This window comes from Leptonychotes weddellii, chromosome 9 (genome assembly GCF_054177405.1).
Source record: "Leptonychotes weddellii isolate Sample4059 chromosome 9, ASM5417740v2, whole genome shotgun sequence".
Lineage (NCBI taxonomy): Eukaryota > Metazoa > Chordata > Mammalia > Carnivora > Phocidae > Leptonychotes > Leptonychotes weddellii.
Window position 1 is genome coordinate 109061421 of NC_138377.1, and position 6755 is coordinate 109068175.

At 39.8% G+C, this 6755-nt stretch overlaps 1 protein-coding gene across 13 annotated transcripts in view; it reads right to left on the reverse strand.

The window, feature by feature from the left end:
- ENTREP2 (endosomal transmembrane epsin interactor 2) overlaps positions 1-6755 on the reverse strand; it is a 360783-nt gene that overhangs the window by 130836 nt on the left and 223192 nt on the right. Inside the window, exon 4 of one of the 13 annotated variants that reach the window (XM_081831528.1) lies at positions 489-628. The exons of the other annotated variants lie outside the window; for them this stretch is intronic. The gene's annotated coding sequence lies outside the window, so the exon portion shown is untranslated. The remainder of the gene's footprint in view (positions 1-488; positions 629-6755) is intronic. 13 annotated transcript variants of the gene reach the window in all.

Sequence of the window (6755 nt, forward strand, 5' to 3'; positions counted from 1 at the left end):
GAGCCGAGAATGAACCAACTCTGCCTTCAATCACAGCCCACACCCTGCTAATAAAGGGCACGTATACTGAGCTGGGGTGGGGGGGAGGGGAGGAAGCCCAGGCACATAACTGTACTTGTCCTGGTGCAGCTACAGGTCAATGGTGGGAAGGAACCTGCTCTGGGCACCCACAGTGGAGGAAGGAGAACACACGTCTCTTCCGATGTGGGGACCAAGTTCACAGTACTTCAAAGGTTTGGTTGACAAATAAGGGAGACTTCCACAAAACATTTCCTAGATGCAGATCCTGTCACAGTTATTTGTTACTTGGGAAACTGAAAAACCACACATAAATGATTAAGGGCCAGATCTCAGAAATAAAACTTCCTTAAGTACAAAATTATATTAAAATGCTGTGACTTTTTGAAAAGGGTTCCAACAAAGTGATTGATGGAAAACATTACGCTTTTTTTTTTTTTTCCCACAAGGAGATTGAACGTCTTATTTACAATTACTCAGGAAACAGCAAATGTGGCAGGGCCTTCCTATTCTTGGGGCACAGGTCAGAGCTGGCTGAGGGACGATTTCTCATCCGTGGGAGAGGAAGTCCTTCGTAACGTGGCAGCCAGCCTTCCTGCAGCTCTGGGACCTGTGAGGAAAGCAGAGAGCTGCTCAGCGGCAGGCTTCAGGCCCGCCACTCTCCCCCTGCCAAAAGTGGAGGAACGCATGGTGCCCGCCAGGTTGGAGGGGGTGGTGCATCGGCCCCCAGGTGCTGAGAGAAGGTTGCTAGAGCCAGACCCCCAGAAGGGAAAAGAGAGGGACAAGACGACAAAGCCAGTACATGAAGATCCTCAGACTTAGCTTTCATTCCCAAAGCAATGAAAAACCAACAAGGGCCCAGCCTCTATCTCGCCGGAAAAGTCAGATCGCTCAGAGTGTTAAGCTGGAGTCTCACAAGGACACTGGGGAGCAAATGGTGCTAGGATGGGACAGGGAAAGTGGCAGGGCCTCATAGAGGCTGCATTCCCCAAGACTGGGAAGATGCCAGAGAGGGAAGGTCCCCAAATGGCAGAGGCCTGCAACCCTCTCCCGCCTGGCATCCTTGGAAGGAGCTGAGTACAAAGGTCAAGAACTGGACCACCAGGGGCTACAGCCTTGAGAGAGGGGCAGTCACAAACACAAGGGGCTCCTGGCAGCCCCCTCAAAGCCCCATAGGCAGCAGTGGAACACCTCCCAGCCACAGCACCCCTTCGTGGGAGCAACAGGCTGATGGTGAGGTCCACTGAGTAGGAGGAGGTGCCAGAGCCAGAAATAATTTGAGTTTAAAAAATGTAAGAAAAGGCATATATCCAAAGGAAACAAAGTCACAATCTTGAAAAGATATCTGTATTCCCATGTTCACAGCAGTATTATTCTAAATAGCCAAGATATGTGAACAACCTAAGTGTCCACTGAGGAATGAATGGATAAAGAAATAGTGTATGTATGTATGTGTCTATGTATGTATACATGTATGTATGTATACACAGACACATACATACATACATACATATATAATATAAATATGCATCTATAATGGAATATTATTGAGGCATATGAAAGAAGGAAACTCCGCCATTTGGAGCAACATAGATGGACCTTCAGGGCATTATGCTAAGTAAAGTAAGTAAGACAAACACTCACTTATATGTGGAATCTAAAAAAAACCAAATTCATACATACAGAGAACATGTTGATGATTATCAGAGGTGGTAGGGAAGTGGGCAAAATGGGTGGAGATGGTCAAAAGGTACAAACTTCCAATTATAAGAGAAGTCAGTCTTAGGGATGTAATGTACAGCATGGTGACTCTAGGTAACAATACTGTGATGTATATTTGAAAGATGATAAGAAAGTAAATCTTAAAAGTTCTCATCATAAGAAAAAAAACCTTTTTAACTGTGTGATGGATGCTAACTAAACTTGTGGTGATCATCTCACAATATATACATACATCAAATCATCATGTTGTACATCTACAATTAACACAATGTTATACGGCAGTTATATCTCAATAAAATTGGAGGAATTTTTTTAAATTAAGGACTGTTTTAAGATGACTTTCATGGTGGAATATGTACTCAAGGCAAGAGGTTTTGAATAAGGAAATATCATGAGAAGAATCTATATATATCTCATATATAAAGAACATACTGTTTATCCTACAGTAACTAATGAGCCAACCAATAGGTCTAAAGCTGGAGCTCATTCTGGGTTTTTTGCAACAGAAATCTGGTTTTATTAAAGTTATACTTCAAATTTGTGTCCATAATGTATGTAATTATACTTAGTCAGAAAACAAAATAAAAGGCAAATACAAATTATTGTTCCAGGTTGTATATAATCATTTTTCCACATGATATCATGATTCATATTCTCCAATTTCCTTGATTCGGTCACCATGCTAAGAAATCATTACTTTCTTAAAAGGAACTTAATATACAAAACATAAAATTTACCTCCTGTCTGTGCTCTGTCCTGTGACCCCAGCCTCCACTCTGCCCATTCTCACTTTCTACTTTTATGGTTACTCGTATTTGTTTTTTTTCTAAAAAGGGTAGTTCATTTTCTTTTTAAAAATTAATTCTAACTTTATTAATTTGATATTCTTTTGAAAGCTATGTTCATTTAGACATATTTTCTTAATTTAAGAAAACCCAGGATTCACCTGAAAAAACTCTCTAAGGCTCTAGAGTCAAAATAAACATCTGTTTTGCTTGTACATTAAGCATTTCTGTGCATTTGACTGCACTGACAAAAACAAGAAAAACAAAAACAAAAAGACCTCCAACAAAACCAAAAGCCATAACCTGTTCAGGACACATAATACACATCTAAAAATTGAAATAACTACACACAACCATGAACGGAATGCCGGGCAATACTACTAAAACATTGTAACATTAAAAAATGGACCCTTTCTGTCTCCTTTTCAGCGGCTTTCCCTGGGACTGAGAAGGAAACGTCAGGTGCCAAGAGCCCATATTCCAAGGGGTGGGCAAGACGGTGCAGCTCCTGAGAAGAGGGCTGGGTGGGTTCAGGAGTCTCTCAGAGCTTTAGCGTGGAGTAGGGGCAAGATGGGTCCAGGTAGAAGCAAGTCCTCCCTTCTCCCTTGGTCCCTCCAAGCCTGGTTAGACCGGTCTCCTCCTCCCCAGGATAACCCAGAGTCCGCTCAGCTGGGGTCACTGGGATCAGCCTCAGTTTGTAAAACAAATCCAGGATCTTCAGCAGACAGTTGCAAACCATAAAAAGGAACTCCTAATGTGATGCCAGACTTCCATAATTATGGAATTTGGAAATAAATGTTGTGTAGTTGACTTGGGGGAAAAACGATATGTATACAAATAAACATAAAAACAGGGAACATTCTAAGACAGAGTGTTCCAGAATTGACAAGACTTAAAAGTTGCTCAAAGATTCCAAAACCTTTTCTTCTTTCTTGTAAGGAAAGACCCAATTTGCACTAACTCCCTTTTCCCATTTCCTGTGAAAGGCATTAAAATGGTTGGCAGGGAAAAAATGGGACGTAATTATTTTTGGCAAGCAAGATAAGGTTATAAATATGCCCATTCTGAAGCTATTGTAAGAGCTCTTCATTAATTTTTCATTCATTTGAAAATCTAATATAAAGTAGTCTGGCTGCTGATGGACTTAAACTTTATCAAGTTCCAGTGGGATTAATTCCTATTTGCCTTGAGTGTAAGTGAGCTCACAGCCCCATTAAAACACGAGGGTCTGCGCTTCTCCGAGCCAGCATTTCCATACTTAAAAAAAAGTCGGTGACCGGGGGCTTTATATTTCACATTCTAAGATGGAAAAGACAGATGAAAAGCTCATCATGATAAATGAAATTGTGTGTGTGTGTGTGTGCGCGCGTGTGTGTCTTGGTCATCAAATGCATTTCTTAAAATGGCTTTCCTCAATTTCCAAAAAAACCACGATTTTTGTCTTTTCTTTCTCCTCTTGGGATTTTTCTGGAAAAGAAGTCTCCAGCAAACACTGTATTATATCAGATATGTGTAGTGTGAGGATGAAGAGTGAGAACATGCATAAACTGAGCCAACATCAAAAGTGAAAAAGCACAGAGAAAATGGACATAGGTTTATAGCTTAACTACACAAAGTTGGACACAAAGATCCCAGGGCTTCAAAAGTCCTGCTCTCCTGGAGAACTCCAGGGAGCTATAGTTTAATTGACAACCATGGCATCTTTGGCAACATCTGGAGCCACGGACTCAGACATAAAACTTAGTATAAAATGTTTAAAACTTGCCCATTTGCTAAGGGCCTGTCAATCTACTGCAAATTCGAGTAACATTACAGAAAAGCAGACAGCATAGGAACAAAGTGCTCTGATGATCTGAAATTTTTGTTGATGAAAACATTAAGGACATAAGTAAAAGTCTTCTGCCTTAGCAAACAGGAAATCCTGAATGCCATCTAATCTTTATTTGATGCACCAAGACCTCACCGTACCTCAAGGAAGTCCCAAAAGATTAGCAATGCTTTTCATGAATTTTGTTAAATGAAATTACTTGTACTTTTTTATTTTTATAACAATTATTTATTATTTTAGCAATGAGCACTGCAAAGAAAAATTCCTTCACCACCAAGAAACCCTCTTGTGATGTTCTGAAGTGAAAATACGAAGAGCATGGTTAGATAATTCAAACTCTGCAGAAAAATACTAAAAGAGAAAGTAAGATCTCCAGTGTTACCTGTGTTCCAGTCCCTCTCCCTAACACTCCCATTAGGAACAGTATCTTTTGACTCCTTCCAGAAAACTCATGATTGTATGTCTGTACATATTCATCTATCCAGAAATTTATTTTTTAAATGGACAGAAACAGGGCATACTAGACTTTGTCCTGTATGTTGCTTCTTTCTTATAATAAGTCTGGGTAGTTGTTCACAACAAAACATAGAGTTTTAACTTATCCTTCCTAATAATCACAGCATAATATTCCAGTTATGCTCTTTTTACCTGGTGATTCCCCACCATTGTGATTCCATGCCTCATATCCATCCATCCATCCATCCATCCATCCATGTGGTCAACAGATATTTCTTAAGTGACTTATGATATGCCAGACTGTAGTCTAGGCTCAGAGGACACAGCAGTGAACAAAACAGACAAAATATATCTACTCTCATGAAGCTTACATTCTGGTGAGAAAAGACGACAAAGAATAAAAGTAGAGTTGAGTAAGTTAATTATATAGTATATCAGAAAGTGATAAACAAAGCTGCAAAGGTAGCTAGTATTGGAGGGTACCGGGAGGGGATTCCCACTTTACAGAGGGAGGCCAGGAAAAGCCTCAAGGAGAAGACAACTGAGAAAGGTGAGTATCCTAACCCGGTGGATTCTGGGTTATGAGGGCTCTGGCAGACGTATAAAGGCTGTGAGACAGGAGCCTGCCTGGTGTGTTGAAGGAACAGCCAAGAAGCCAGTGTGGCTGCAGCCCAATGATCCTGGAGGTGAGTGGTAGGAGGTGATACTGAAGAGTTAGCACATCCCTCCAGCCACCGAGTCTTCCCAGCAGAGGCCCCAGACATCACAGCGCAGAGACAAATTATCCCTACTCTGTGCCCTGAGAATTCCTGACCCACAGAACCCATGAGCAGAGGAAAGTGGTCTTCCTGTTAAGGCTGGAAGAGTTTGTGTGTACCAGTAAGTGTACACCTGTACCAAGTAGGCTAACTTTTATCAGGAGTACTTGCTGAACTTTCATCACCTAATTTCCTTCATCTGTTAAGGAATCAAAAAATATTTCTTCCGTCTGTCATGGGTATAAGTCAAGTTTGCAATCCTGGATCCAACCTTTCATGGTCATGATGTGCCATCTTTTTTGTGTATCTCTAAGAATTTGCTTCCATGAATAAGTCTTTTCCTTTGATTTTTCCTCCTTCATTTTAGAGTCATGTTTATTAAAAATTTTAAAGGATTTTTACACTTATATTCAAGAGACAAGTGGTCCTGTAATTTTCGTTTACCATAAGGCCCTTGTTAGGTTTGGTACTAAGGTTATGCTGCCTTCATAAATGCAATGGAAAATAATCCCTCTTTTTCTATTCTTTGGAAGAGTTTGTGTACAAGTGACTGAATGTCATCCTTATGTGTTCAGTAGAATTAACCCGTGAAGTCTTCTGGGCCTGAGGTTTTCTTTCAGGGAAGGTATTTAATTATGGGTTCAACTTACTTAACAGTTAATTCAAATTTTGTATTTCTTCTTGTGTCAGTTTGGGTAGGTTGTATTTTTCTAAGCATCCCTCGTTTTATCTAAAGTTTCAAATGTATTGTCATAAATTTGTTGACAATATCCTCTCATTGTCTTTTTAATGTCTGTAGGATCTTAAGCGATACCTCCTTTTCATTTCTGATATTAGTGATTTATGCCTTTGGTTTGCTTTCTTCATCAGTCTTGCCAAGGATCTACCAATTTTATGAGTGAGCAACAAATCCTCTTTTGGCCTTTATTCAGCCTTTTTATACTATGTTGAAATTTTATTTTGTTGCTTTCTATATACTTACCTTTACTATTTCTTTATTATTTCTGCCTTACTAAATTTCCATTTTATTTGCAGTTCTTTTTCTAAATTCTTGAGAGGAATACCTAGGTCATTAATTTGCAGCATTGCTTCTTCTCTAATATATGCTTCCAAGGCTATAAATTCCCTCTAAACACAGCATTACTTCTATCTCCTTAGTTTTGATATGGTCATTCAGTTCAAAACATT